The following is a 15,254-nucleotide window of genomic DNA, read 5'->3' as shown; positions in this document are numbered from 1 at the left end:
TATGGCTAAAGTTACCCAGATGCCTGATGAGTTGGCAGAGGAGTTTGACAGACTCAACCTAGGGATAGTTGCTCATATAGAAGGAGTTACCATAGAGGTGGAACCTACCTCGGAGCAAGATAAACGAAAAGGTCAGGTTGGTGATGCCAAGATTCAAGAAATTAGAGATCTGATGACGGAATTGTAACGCCCTGAATTTGGGGTATAAAATTTTGTCTCCAATATTCACCAAAATCAAGTGTTACTCTCTTTTTCTCTTTCTGTTTCGCTCCTTCCTCCTATTTTCAAAGCAATATAGAGACTGGTGTCCGTATCACGTGTGACCAAAACCTAAGTTGGTATTGTTATTGCATCATGTCGGAGCATATTTATTTTGTCTGATGTTGTGCCTAGACATGCGTTCGTCTAGTTTTGGTTTTCGATTCGTGGTTTGATCTTGATTAGAAGTAGGTGAGATCGAGTAGAGGGTAGTCGGCCCAGCCCGCGGCCCAACCCGACCTTGGGCACGCGCCCAAGAGCCCCACCCCTCCCCTATGTGTGCCCCTCCCCCTCATTCTCTCTTTCCTGCGCAAAATAACCTCCCTCTCCCTCTCTTCCACCTCTCTCCACCTCTCCATGCCCTAGGGTGGATCCCGGTGAGCAGTTGCTGCCGTCCGTCGAGCCCGTGGTGAGCTCCCCTCTCCTCCCTCTCCTTCTCCTACCTGATCCCCTCTCCCTGGCGTGCGCGCGTAGACCTAGCGCGGCCTGCGCGTGGCTCGGTGCTACCCCGGTGCGAGGCCCTGTCCTCGGCGCGCGCAACCCCTGTTGCATGCGCGTAGCCCTAGCACGGAGTAAGGTTTTAAATTCAGTTTAATTCATATATTGTGTCGCGCGCTTCGTCGCGCGACAATTCGTTTTAAATTCAGTTTAGGTTGCGTGTGGCGTCACGCGCTTCATTGCATGACAATCCGTTTTAATTTCAGTTTAGATCGCGTGTGGCATCGCGCGCTTCGTTGCACGACAATCCTTTTTAAATTCCATTTAAATTACGCATTGTGTCGCGCACTTCACCGCGTGACAATCCTTTTTTATTCCATTCGAGTAGTGTGTTGTGTCGCACGCTTCGTCGCGCGATGATCCTTTTAAATTTACCTAGGATCGTGTTTAATAATTAAGGTGCGTAGTGTAATGACGACTAATCAAATACCGAACTAATTAGGATCTAGTGCTGATTTTATTTATGCATTGTGCGATGGTTAATTAATATGATTATGTTTAGATAAGTATTTTTAATCCATAGCTGCTTAGCGTAATTGTTTTTCGATCGTAGCCTCGACCGTTGTAGTTTCTTTTCTCGCATAGTCGTAGATGTGAGTTCTGCGCCACGCGTCTGTTTAGTTGTATATTTTATTGCGTGTATATTGTTTCTTTCTATGTAAGATTGTGGAATGTATGTTTGAACTCGTATAGATAACGATCCATTGGCAGAGTCCGAAGGAGCTGTAGGCAAAGACCCTAAGCAGCAGCTAGTTGGTGAAGGCAAGTGTCCTCTGACCTATTTATGTCATACTCATTTTATAATTCACTCTCCGCATTTACACAATTTATGTAATACCCAATTTGTAAGAGAATACTAAAGGAGAAATTATTTCCTTTATCTATATTTGTGTGTTGCCTCCATTCACCATCCCATGTGAACACCATGCTTTGTTCTTCAATCCATTGATTTCTTCTAGTTATTAGTACAAGTAGGGCGTCTTACTTTGCTTTTCTTTCCAAGCAAGCGGACCACCTATTCAAAGAGATCTGACTTCTCCTACTACTACTTCTTCCTAGGTAAGCAATTCCACTACTTCTAAAAAGCCTGACGCTCCGCGCCTCGTGCCTTTCTTCAATCAACTCGTAGGCATATATTTCTATTTTCGTAGTGAGTCATTGCGACTCGTCCCGTTTCATTAAGGTCATTGGAAGGCTGTCGGAGTAGCAAACTTCTCTCAAACCTCATTTAAACAAATAAATAAATAACAAAAGACACCCAAAAATAATACATGCACCATGTTAGGATTTTATTTTGTGTGCATTTTGTGACAATATAAAAATAATGTAAAAAAAGAAATATGTTGATACCCAAATTAGAATTTAAGTTCTAAAGGAAATTTTAGAATTTGAGAAAAGAGAAGAAATACTATACAAATGAGATAAAATAAATATATAAAATAATTAGATTTGGTTATTTAAATTTAACCTAAGTATGAACTCCACAAATATAAACTCAAATTTTAAATCTAAATTTGAAAAGGAAGGAAAGAGAAAGAGAAAGAAAAGAAAATAAAAAAAGAAAAAGGCAAAAGCTGCGCTCGGGCAAACTTTACCTCGGACGGCCCACTTACCCGTGCGGCCCAATCACTTTGCCCCCGCGCCCACGCAGCCCAACACGTGCACACGCACTAACACAGGGACCCCGTTTGTCATTCTCGCACATCAGATTTTTGCTTGTGCCACTGCTCCGCGGGACCCGCTATGTCAGCTTCCCCTCAACCGATCTGGCCGCGTCCACCGGAGTGCCGATCGTGCCGCAACTCCACGCGATTTTTGCTCCAGGCCTCAACAGACCGCGTGGGTAGATAAGTGCCTTGCTGCCGCCTTCCCTTGCTTCCCCCCGTTCGCCGCCCGAGAAGAAAATAGTAGCCGCAGCTGGTGAAATCTGACTCACCGTCGACCTCGCCATTGGTGGTGTGCCAAGGAGTTCTCTGGACAGGGTGTGGGCGGGCGCATCCGATTAGCGCTAGAGTTAGCCGCTAGGACACCCTGAATTCTTCGCCGGACAAAGGTCTCCGCCGTGCTCGGTAGATTGTGGGCAATACAACGTTAATCTGGGTAACAATGCCTCTCTTTCAGTTTGCCATGACCTGTGCTACGTTTTTTGCCTAGCCGTACTTCGTTGTGGGCCGGGGTTGGTCGCGTGCGTGTTATCTGGCGAGCTTCGCCGTGGGAGGATTTGGTAGCGCCGCGGCAGTGCCGGCCGGGTGGAGACGATGGTTTTTGGACCGTCGATTCTTTCAGGGGCGGATATGATTAGAAGCGAGTTTACCCCCTTTGGCGCTTTAAATCGGGACCGTAGAATCGTGGGGTAGCGGTGTGGATTAGATCACAGTCATGAAAAATCTTGGTCGTGGGATCGGGATCCAGTGGCCGAGGTTGGATACCTGTTCAGTTTTAGGCGATCTAATCCGGGCCAAAGGCTTTTGATCGAACGGTTGCGGTCGCTTGATACCCTTTCGGCCGCAACTTTTGTAAAAGAGCCCCTTTGCTTATTCGAAATCATCCCGCAGTCCACAGATCCTATTCACCGAGTCTAGGAAGTCTTGCGAGTTAGCCCCTGTCTTCTCTGATATTTGGCACGCAGTCCAATCAGTTTTAAAACCGATAGAATTGATTTAGAAAATGAATTTTTAATATAAAAACAATTCCTAGAACTTGTTTTATTCATATAAAATTCATATAAACTCCAAATTGATCCATTCCAGTTTCTAAAATTTTGTAATATTATTGTTTATCACCTAGAGTCTCTGTTTTGACATGAAAACAATAAGAAAATTAATTTCTCAACTAATCATATATCAAGCACATAAACCTTTGGAAATTTATAACTTAAAAATCTATAACTCAAAAATTACTAATTCCTGGTCCTAGGATATTATTTTAATTTGTAGGTTATTATTATGTATTTTGTTTACATGTTTGGTGTGATGTTAATTTTCTCTATATACTGTGCTTGTTTATATTGTCGCGAGTAGAGGAGCCAATGGCTGAGGATCCTGGTGCCCAGCAGATAGAAGTTGCTGAGCAGGAGCTCGTTGAAGGCAAGTTGTGCCCTTGACCACTTTTATACCCAATAATGTTCTTTAATGTCATTATTCATGCATAGGTTTAATTTTGACGGGACCCAATAGGTCACCCTAGTCTGTTTATCCTTTTTACCTTGTTTACCCCTGAATCATTTGGGTAGTTATGCTATTGCTTTACATGGTTTTGGCTTAATATTTCATTATATTCATGTTCCAATTATTTTGTTATTTTATTTATGTTCGTGTCAAAATCATTATTTTTAATTGGAACATGGAGCTTAACTTGAGAAACAAGTGCCACCACAAGGGAGGAATGGGACCCCTTGGCTAACTAATTAGGAAAGCTAGTGGAAGACTATCTTACCTGAAAGGGGCAAAGGCAGTAGGGGAGTTGCATGCAGGGAGGTTCTCGGGTTGATTTTGCTGCGATGGCAGACAGACGGGGGATTCTTGCAAGTGCTCTTCCCATAAACTGTAGCGGGTTTTCGGAAGCTAGTGGAACTTTGTAAAGGCCTCGTAGTGTTGCCCTACCTCGCTTCCTTGGTAGAGGTGTATGAGAGTCACGATCCCTTGGTAGATGGGTAACATGACTTATGGGTATAGTGTACAACCTCTGTGTAAAACTGGTATACTAGCCGAGCTCACGGTCATGAGCAGCTCAGGACTCTCACAAGATTAATTTATGGAACTTAAATTCAATTTGTCATTTTCATTGCATGGGATTATTATTAATTTTGTTTTATTATTTTATTATGGTTTGGTATTCACTTACATTTAGTAACTGCTAATAAAAGTTGACCAACTTATTAAAAGCAATGCTCAGCTTTAACCCCTATTGTTGATCAGCTTTACACAGCACATGAACTTCCACCTTTGGTGAGTTCATGCCACATTATTCACCATAACTTGTTGAACGATGAACATGTGTGAGCTCACCCTTGCTGCCTCACACCCCCATAGGAGAAGAACATGTGGTTCAGGAGGAGCCACACAACAAGAAGTTTGATCTCATCTAGGTGGCGTCACCTAGTTGACTTATTGGCACCAAAGATGGATCTTAGTTCGTTTTATATTTATATTTTATTTTGTAAGACTTTCGCAATGTAATAACTACTCTGATGTTAATGTGACATTTATCTCTATACACTCTGTTTTTATTAATGTTGTCTTCTTTGGCGCATGTATGAGATGCACCCGACTTTGTCCCTTAAATCTGGGTGTGACAGAAGTGATATTAGATGAAATGTTGACTGTAGGATGAAACATAGATAGAAATGGACAAAACCCTTACCTACTTACCTTACTCTGATTCATTCTATACTTATCTTATCTTGATCATGTCTCACCTTTTGCTGTCATACTCGATTACTCTTATCTTTTCTACTCCAAGACATGATGGATTTCACACCTTGGAATCCTACATTTATGACCTTCTTAAGAGATAGGGAACCTAAGACAAAATAAAAACTATTTTCTCTATTTAAAAATGTTGGTTGATTGTTCTGATGATAAATGCCTGATTTGCTTCTTTGATTGATTGAGATATTATAAATGGACATCTTAGCATGTACCACCATAAGATAATGAATTAGCTTTGGTAGGTAAAACATTAATCTGCTTAGCTAATAAATCCCCCAAAGTAACATGCCTCATATTTACCTGCCTTGTCTACAATCCTTTCTCTTTTACCATATGTTTCTAACTCAGATGGTCAATACGAGGAAGGGTGGTGGAATTGATCTACCTCCCAATCGACACACTCGGAAGATATTTAGACAACCACAACAACAACAACATGAGATGGATCCTCCACAGCCTCCACCAGCCGGAGCTGATCCTGTAGTTGCAGCCCAGATGCGGATAATGTAACAGATGGCAGACACCATGGCAGATAAGAACGCGCAGATGCGACATGAACGCCAGGAGATGCGCCAAGAGCGAGAGGAGATACTCCAAGAGATGCGCCAAGAGCGAGAGCAGATACGCCAGGAGAGAAGGGCGCAACAGCAGCAACAACAACAACAATAGCAAGCACCACTGCCTCCACCCCACCACCAGTTCCACCCCGGAACAAGCACCAGGAGTTCATGAGCCATAAGCCATCGCCATTTGCTAACTCTCCTGATCCACTGGACGCAGATGAATGGCTAAAGTCTGTAGAGAAGATGCTGAATATTGCTTAGTGCTCTGACCGGGAGAAGGTTCTATATGCTTCTGGTCGTCTAACGGGTCCTACTGCTGATTGGTGGGATTCATACACCGCTGCCCACGATGCTGCTGATATTATCACATGGGCAGAATTTTCTACTCAGTTCAGAAACTACCATATTACCGTTGGACTTATGAAGATTAAGAATAAGGAATTTCTATCGCTGAAGCATGGAAGCATGTCAGTTAGCGAGTGCCGCGATAAGTTCATTCAGCTCTTCAGATATGCACCGGATGAAGTTGCTGAAGATGAGAGGAAGCAAGAGCACTTTATTGAAGGACTTAATGGACCTCTGCAGTATGCTCTAGTGGCTCACACCTTTCCATCATTCTAGAGGCTGCTTCACAAGGCCCTAGCTATTGAACACAAGCGTGTTCAGCTAGGAGATTTTAAGAGGAAGTCGATATCCCAGGGATAGGGAAGCAGCAGTGTTCGTTCTTGCTACGGTTCACCCCAGGGTACACTAGTTCGCACTGGAGGAGGCCAGCGCCCAGCTCAGCACTCACTTCAGGGGACTCCACCGACTCGTTAGGCTACCCCCACCGGCACCCCGATGAAATTTTCAGGACAGAGTGCAGGCACTACTTGCTACAAGTGTGGGAAGACTGGACATTATGCAAATGTTTGCCCACAAAGGATTGCTACTACCCCAGTTCAGAACAAACATCAAACTCTAGGATCTAGCAAGGGATTCTCTATTGCCAGGGTTAATCAAGTCAGCGCTGATGCTACTCCTGATGGGGATGACATCACACTTGGTATGTTTTACATTAATGCAATTCCTGCAACAATATTATTTGATTCTGGTGCTACACATTCATTTATGTCTGCTCGATATGCCAACACAAATGAGTTACCACTGAAAATTATGAAAACACCAATGATAGTAATTACACCCATAGGGCCTGTTGAGGCAAATCATATGACACATAAATTGACATTGACAATTATGGGAAGAGAATTCGGGGCTACCGCTATAATATTAGAGGCAAGCAGCATAGATCTAATCCTTGGTATGTCATGGCTAAGAAAGGCAAAGGCCATTATACAATGTGGTAGGGGTACTGTAGAACTCACTAGCCCTAAAGGAGAAAGGTTTCAAGTTGAAATTGTAGTACCTACCTCTACTAGACGTGCGACATTCTTCATAGATGTGGAGTTTGTTGGAAACAACATCTGTGTGGTTAGGGATTTTCCGGATATCTTTCCAGAGGAGTTACCAGGGATGCCACCAGATATGGAAGTTGAGTTTATCTTTGATCACTTACCTGGGACTGCTCCTATTTCTAAACGGCCATACAGGATGTCCGTAGAAGAGTTAAAAGAACTTAGGAAGCAGTTAACGGAGTTACAAGAGGCTAGGTACATTCGTCCTAGTTCCTCACCTTGGGGAGCGCCGATTCTGTTTGTTAGAAGAAAGATGGATCACAAAGGATGTGTGTGGATTATAGATCCCTTAATGATGTTACTGTGAAGAACAAGTATCCGTTGCCCCGTATTGATGATTTATTTGATCAGATGAGAGGTGCTAGGGTATTCTCGAAGATTGATCTCCGATCGGGTTACCATCAAGATTAGGCCATCAGATATTCCTAAGACGGCTTTCTCGACCCAATATGGTTTATGTAATTTGGACTAACTAATGCAACGACCTATTTTATAAATCTGATGAATGAGGTGTTTGTGGAGTATCTGGACAGATTCGTCGTAGTATTCATCGACGATATTCTTATTTATTCCAAGAGTGATAGTGAGCATGAGGAACATCTGAGATTGGTGCTACAAAAGCTAAGGGATAATCAACTCTACACCAAGTATAGCAAATGCGAGTTCTGGTTTGACGAGGTGCCATTTCTTGGATATATCATTTCTAATGGTGGGATATCAGTGGTGTGGGGGATAGATATCCCTCGGGTCCACTAAAGAGTAAAAGACCTCACGAAAGGCCCAAGGGCCCAATAAATCGTAAGGTCATTCTTTCGTGGGCCTGGGGAGAGACAACCAGCAGAGCAGATCGACATGAGGCAGGATTGATGTAAACCTGGACGACCCACAACGTCGAGCGAATGACCACAACAGAGATCCGACTTTCCCGCGCTGGGGCCCCCATGCAACGGAGCCATGCGAGGATAAGTCGGCAGGATTACACGGAGATAAACTCAAGAAGTTCACTATCTTTTAGCTACTCGTTGTTATCATATCCACATGTATTGCCCCACGGTCGAGTATATAAGGCCTAGGGGGCACCCCTTCAGAACGATCGACCCTATTACTTAGCCACCCACGTCAACTCTCTATATTCTCAATCCAGAGAGCTCTCTTGTAACCACATTCACCAAGCATACTCACCAGGACGTAGGGTGTTACGCATCTCTAAGCGGCCCGAACCTGTAAACCTTGTCCACTGTTCCTCGTGCAATCGGCACGAACCATTTTGCTACAGTTGTCGACACCGTCCTACTCCTAAAAACACCTTGAGGGGCAACCCCGGGTGTGCGGTCGGACCCAAAACACCGACAGCTGGCGCGCCAGGTAGGGGGTGTGTCGACGATCCAAGCTAGCTCAATGGCCGTCACCTTCTACAGCCAGATCACCCTGCGTCCCGGATCCGTATTCTGCTTCGGAACAATCTCATCTGTAGCGGATGAAGAGGGAATTCTACACCGTATCGCGGATCTGCCGAAAAAGAAGTCTCCCCCAACGAACTCCGAAAATGCCGGAGAAGCGCAACCTCCAGCTCTCCGGAAAAAGATCGTCTCCGGAAAGTCGGGGGCCAAGAGCTCGCTGACCCGGAGAACTCCACTGTCTACTTCTCCGACGAAAGAATGGACACAGATCGCGAGGAAGAAGGAAACTAGGGAGAAGCAAGTTGTTCTTTCTGTTCCTCCAGCCTCAAAGGAGAACGGAAAGAAGGTCGCCACGACAGCAGCACCATTCTACCCCGACGTCCTCTTCATCGGGAGAGTGGAGTCGCCTACCGTCTCCGACGACGAGCCGACCGCACCCGGAGAAGAACCGCCTCAACGAGAATCCCGCCGACGGAGGAATCGGCGCAGGAACGTTCGACGACATCACGCGGCCGGGGAACGGGATCCGGAGCAGCCTGTCTCGCAAGACGAGGTCTCGGAGATAGGAGAAACTCCGGAAGAACGCGTCTTCAGAGAACGAAGGAACTCCCGACGACGAGATCGCCGACGGGCTCAGGAACAAGCCGAGCAAGATGCAAGGCAACACCGGGAGAATCCATTCTTCGGGCGCAACCTGAATCCCGACTTCGCCCGAGCTATGAACACGCCGAGTGAAGTCGGAGGGGTACTAGCTCGGATAGCTGATGGACTTCCTCGGACTCCTGACGCTGAGGGCTACCGACGACTGTTCACTCAGGCGGCCAACCATCTTCTACCGCTTGCTCACCCGCCGAACGATCTACGACACGCCATCAACAGTCGCTGAGACGCGCGAAGCTCCATCAATGCTTCGCGCGAACGGTGGCATGAGAACGAGATTCGCCGCCGAGAGGAGTATGACAGGGATCATGGCATCCCGGCTCAGAGCCAGGCCACCAGAACTGAGTCGGCAACGGCCTCAACTGGCGGTACCACCCGGGGACGGTCGAGGAACCACAACCACAACTCCCCTCCCCGGGACAGACATCGTCCCCGACGACAGGAGGACACGTGCGGAGTGTCCGCTCTTACTCCGCGCCTTAGGGCCATCCAATGGCCTCCCGACTTCAAGGTATCCAATGTCGACAAATATGAACCTAAGCAGGATCCAGGGGGTTGGCTAGCCGTCTACACCACCGCTGCTCGAGCTACCGGGGCATCCGAGGACGTGATGACCGCGTATTTACCCATCGTCCTTGGGCAAGACGCGCTGCAGTGGCTGCGACATCTACCCCGACACTGCATCGACGACTGGGGGACTTCAGTCGACGCTTCACCGCCAACTTCCAGTCCCTCTCCGACAAGCCGGCGCAGCCGTGGGACCTCAAATCCATCAAGCGCCGGGGGGATGAGATTCTCCGATCGTACCTCAAAAGGTTCCAGACCATGAGAAATCGTATCCCCGAGGTCACGGAGGCGGCCGTGATCGAGGACTTCTACAGAGGATCCAACGACTCGGCTTTCGTCCGAGCCATACTACAGAAGGCGCCGACTACCTTCGAGGAGCTGTTCCGGGAAGCCGACCTCTACATCACCGCTGACGAGCGGGCCCAGCACCTCATCGGAGGAACGAAGCCCGCATCGGCAGCACCACGACGCGACGCGAACCAGCAACCCGACAAACGATGGGAGAAGAGGCCTCGCGAAGAAGTACACGCCGCCGGACCACCTGCCTCTCGCGCCTGAGGAGGACCTCGCGGAGGCGAACGCACGCTGGACGACATCCTCGACACCCAGTGCCCGTACCACAAAGACATGCGCCACACTCTTCGTAACTGCCGGGACTTCAAGCACTCCATCGGGCACGGCCGACCCTTCCAACCTCTACCTCCTCCTCCGCCGAGGGGAGGACCAGATGAACCACGACAACCCCATCAGCAGGAGGAGGGAGGAGGAGGAGGAGCTTTCCCGCACGTGGACAGAGAGGTCAACGTCATCTTCGGCGGACACGGAACGCAGGAGAACAAACGACAACAAAAGCTCAACGACCGCCAGATACTGGTGGCGACCACCGGTCCTCCCGCCCCATACCGGTGGTCGGAGCACCCGATCACTTTTGCTCGGGAGGATCAATGGCTCAACTTCGACCATCCAGGCAAATACCCGCTCCTCGTCGATCTGGTGATCCGAGAGAGCCGGGTGAAGAAGGTGCTAGTGGACGGGGGAGCAGCATCAACGTCACCTTCCCCCGGACACTCAAAGGCTTGGGAGTTCACCTCAAAGAGCTCCACGAGTCGGACACTCCCTTCTTCGGCATCGTGCTGACTGAAGGGGAATACCCGCTGGGCCACATCTACATGTCTGTCACCTTCGGAACTCCGGAGAACTACAGAACCGAGTTCCTGAGGTTTGAAGTGGCAAACTTCGACTGCGGGTACAACGCCATCATCGGAAGACCGGGATTGGCCAAATTCATGGCCATTCCGCATTACACATACATGATACTGAAGATGCCAGGACCGCAAGGAATCATAACTGTGCGCGCCGACTTCCAAGGCGCCGCAGAGTGTTTCCGAGTGGCCATCCAAGCAGCCCTCACCACCAAGCCGTCGACGGTTCCTTCTACACTGGCGAACTCTAAGCCTGAGGAGGACCTCGCAGTACCGGCAAACGAAGCTCAGGCCGCGACCTCTATGCGGCCGACTGAAGAAACCAAGAGAATCAACCTAGGGTTCGCTGATGAGCGCAAGACGGCTATCATCAGCTCCAGCTTGGACGACAAATAGGAAAGCGCGCTCGTCCAGTTTCTACAAGATAACCGAGATGTATTCGCATGGCAACCTGCGGATATGCCGGGAGTCCCAAGAGAACTGGTCGAGCACAAACTGAAGGTCTATCCCCAGGCGAGGCCGATTCGGCAAAAGCTACGTCGTTTCACGCCCGACAAGAGAGAGGCCATTCGCGCCGAGTTAGCTCGCTTGGTCGCGGCTGGATTTATTAGAGAAGTATTACACCCCGAGTGGTTAGCCAACCCTGTTCTTGTACTAAAAAAGAATAAAGTGGATTGGCGCATGTGCGTCGACTATACTGATCTCAACAAACACTGTCCGAAGGATCCCTTCGGGCTCCCAAGGATAGATCAGGTGGTGGACTCCACCGCTGGATGTTCTGTGCTGTCTTTCTTAGATTGCTATTCCGGGTATCATCAGATTAGTTTGGCGAAGGAAGACGAGGAAAAAACGGCGTTCATCACTCCGTTTGGTGCTTTCTGTTATACCTCCATGCCGTTCGGCCTCAAAAACGCTGGAGCGACTTATCAGAGAGCCATTCAAACATGCTTAGCCGATCACTGGGGCAAGCGTGTGGAGGCCTACGTAGATGATGTGGTAATCAAAACGGAGAATTCGGAAAACTTCATCGAAGACTTACAGCTGGTTTTCAACAGCCTGAGACGATATAGATGGAAGCTTAATCCCGAAAAATGTGTTTTCGGGGTACCAGCAGGAAAGTTGCTCGGGTTTATCGTCAGCCACCGAGGAATTGAGGCTAATCCAGAAAAGATTGAAGCTATCATGAAGATGGAAGCTCCTCGATCACAAAAGAAGGTTTAGCGACTTACTAGATGTATGGCAGCTCTGAGCAGATTTATATCCAGGCTGGGAGAAAAAAGGTTTGCCATTTTACAAGCTACTCAAGAAGGTGGATAAGTTTCAATGGACTTCAGAAGCACAAGAAGCTCTAGATGCACTGAAAAAATTCTTGACAACACCACCAGTACTGAAACCACCCCGGCGAGCTATGTCAACTCAACCAGCTGAAGATTTGCTACTGTATATCTCTTGCACGACTCACGTGGTAAGCACCGCGTTGGTAGTCGAGCGAGTAGAAGAAGGACATGCCTATCCAGTACAACATCCTGTTTACTTCATCAGTGAAGTTCTAGGCCCCTCAAAGAAAAAGTATCCTCAAGTTCAGAAGTTGTTATACGCAGTACTTCTAACTGCCCGCAAGCTGCGTCACTACTTTGATGACCACAAAGTCATAGTAGTAACTGGTTTTCCAATAGGGGATATTCTTCACAACAAGGAAGCCATTGGCCGAATAGCCAAGTGGGCTTGCGAGCTGGGATCTCATGACATTGAGTTCCGACCTCGCACTGCCATCAAAACTCAAGCACTGGTTGATTTCGTATCAGAGTGGACTGAACAGCAAGTACCAGATAACCCAGAGACTGCATAAGTATGGCGAATGTATTTTGATGGCTCGCTGAAGCTGCAGGGAGCAGGAGCAAGGATTCTCTTCACCGCACCTGGAGGCGAACACCTCAAGTACGCCCTCCAGTTGCTATTTCCGGCCTCCAACAATGCAGCCGAGTATGAAGCTCTGATCCATGGATTGAACATCGCCATATCATTGGGCGTCAAGAGATTGATGGTATACGGAGACTCTCTGGTAGTCATCAGCCAGATAAACAAGGAGTGGGATTGTTCAAGCGATTCAATGGGAAAATACTGCGCTGCCGTCCGAAAGCTGGAAGATAAATTCGAGGGTCTGGAATTTCATCATGTAGAAAGAGATCGGAACACAGCAGCCGATGTACTGTCCAAGCTAGGGTCCAGTCGAACTCAGGTCCCACCCGGAGTCTTTGTGCAAGAAATTCTACAGCCGAGTATCTTAATGGATCAAACAGAAGAGTGCAACATCATAGATCAACTCGAGCCAGACTCTGATGACTGGAGAAGGCCGATCATTAAGTATATAAAGAATGAAGAAGAACCAGACGGCAAGAACTCGGCCGAGCGCATTGCCAGACAGTCGACTCACTATACACTCATTGGGGAGACATTATACAGAAGGGGTGCATCAGGCGTACTCATGAAGTGCATTCTCCCGTCCACTGGGAAGCAACTTCTGGAGGAGGTCCATGCTGGGCAATGTGGAATACACGCAGCCTCCAGAACGCTAGTCGTGAAGGTCTTCAGGTCAGGATTCTATTGGCCAACAGCGAAGAACGATGCAGCCGAGTTAGTTCAGAGGTGCGAAGCTTGCCAATACTTGTCAAAGCAACAACACATGCCAGCACAGCAACTGCAGACCATACCAGTGACTTGGCCTTTCGCATGCTGGGGACTGGATATGATTGGACCTTTCAAGAAAGCTCAAGGGGGATACACTCATGTATTGGTGGCGATCGACAAATTCACTAAATGGATAGAGTTCAAGCCCATTGCTTCTTTAACCTCTGCTAAGGCCGTGGAATTCATACAAGACATAATATTCAGATTTGGGATACCAAACAACATCATAACTGACTTAGGATCCAACTTCACAAGTTCAGAATTCTTCGACTTCTGCGAGCGAAAGAGCATTCAGATCAAGTATGCATCTGTAGCACATCCACGAGCCAACGGGCAGGTTGAGCGAGCCAACGGGATGATACTGGAGGCACTCAGGAAAAAGGTCTTCGACAAGAATGAAAAATTCGCAGGAAAGTGGATAAGGGAATTGCCCTATGTCGTTTGGAGCCTAAGAACCCAACCTAGCCGAGCCCTGCATGGAAACACTCCTTTCTTCATGGTCTATGGGTCGGAGGCAGTGCTACCCGCCGATCTCAAGTTTGGGGCGCCAAGGTTGATCTTCGAAAGCATAGCAGAAGCTGAGGCTACCAGGCTGGAATTGATGTACTTGAAGAAGAATGGCTTAACGCAGTAATCTAATCAGCACGGTACCAGCAGACTCTAAGGCGCTATCACGACAAGGTTGTGCGACAACGATTCTTCTCAGTAGGAGATCTCGTCCTCCGCCGAATTCTAACGGGGGAGGGACGGCACAAGTTATCACCCTTATGGGAAGGACCCTTCATGGTAGCAGAAGTCACTCGGCCTGGATCGTATCGTCTCACTCAGATGGATGGCACAGAAGTTGGGAACTCCTGGAACATAGAACACCTCAGAAAGTTTTATCCCTAGCTGTATTTCAAAACTGCTGGGACGACGATGTACTCTGTAAAGTGGAAATATATCATCAATAAAAAAGAGGTTTCAAAGATACTCAGTTCATTTACGATTGACTTGCATTCTTACTTAACTCGGGGTGACCACTATGCCCTACTAACGAAGCAATCGACTTAAGTCGGCAACGACTTAAGGCGGTGCAACATGCTCACGCTTACTTAACTCGGGGTGACCACTATGCCCTACTAACGGAGCAATCGACTTAAGTTGGCAACGACTTAAGGCGGTGCAACATGCTCACGCTTACTTAACTCGGGGTGACCACTATGCCCAACTAACGGAGCAATCGACTTAAGTCGGCAATGACTTAAGGCGGTGCAACATGCTCACGCTTACTTAGCTCGGGGTGACCACTATGCCCTACTAACGAAGCAATCGACTTAAGTTGGCAGCGACTTAAGGCGGTGCAACATGCTCACGCTTACTTAACTCGGGGTGACCACTATGCCCTACTAATGGAGCAATCGGCTAAAGTCAGTGGCGACTTAAGCCGGTGCAACATGCTCATGCCTATGCAATTCAGGGGATGACTTCTATATCCCGTAAACAAATTTCATAATCATCGTGCGTCATTTCATTACTGCAGATTTACGAACTG

At 47.7% G+C, this 15,254-nt stretch overlaps 1 long non-coding RNA gene across 1 annotated transcript; it reads left to right on the top strand.

Annotated features, from left to right (window-relative positions):
- Positions 1 to 2,474: 2,474 nt before the first annotated feature.
- Positions 2,475 to 4,969, top strand: LOC118472049 (uncharacterized). The gene is made up of 2 exons (XR_004849549.1): positions 2,475 to 2,856; positions 3,777 to 4,969. It is a non-coding gene; the product is annotated as an uncharacterized lncRNA (long non-coding RNA).
- Positions 4,970 to 15,254: the final 10,285 nt, after the last annotated feature.

The sequence above is a fragment of the Zea mays genome, chromosome 5 (assembly GCF_902167145.1).
Source record: "Zea mays cultivar B73 chromosome 5, Zm-B73-REFERENCE-NAM-5.0, whole genome shotgun sequence".
In the NCBI taxonomy this organism is placed as follows: Eukaryota; Viridiplantae; Streptophyta; class Magnoliopsida; order Poales; family Poaceae; genus Zea; species Zea mays.
Note: the sequence above shows the minus strand (reverse complement) of the source record. Positions and strands in the feature narration are given on the sequence as shown.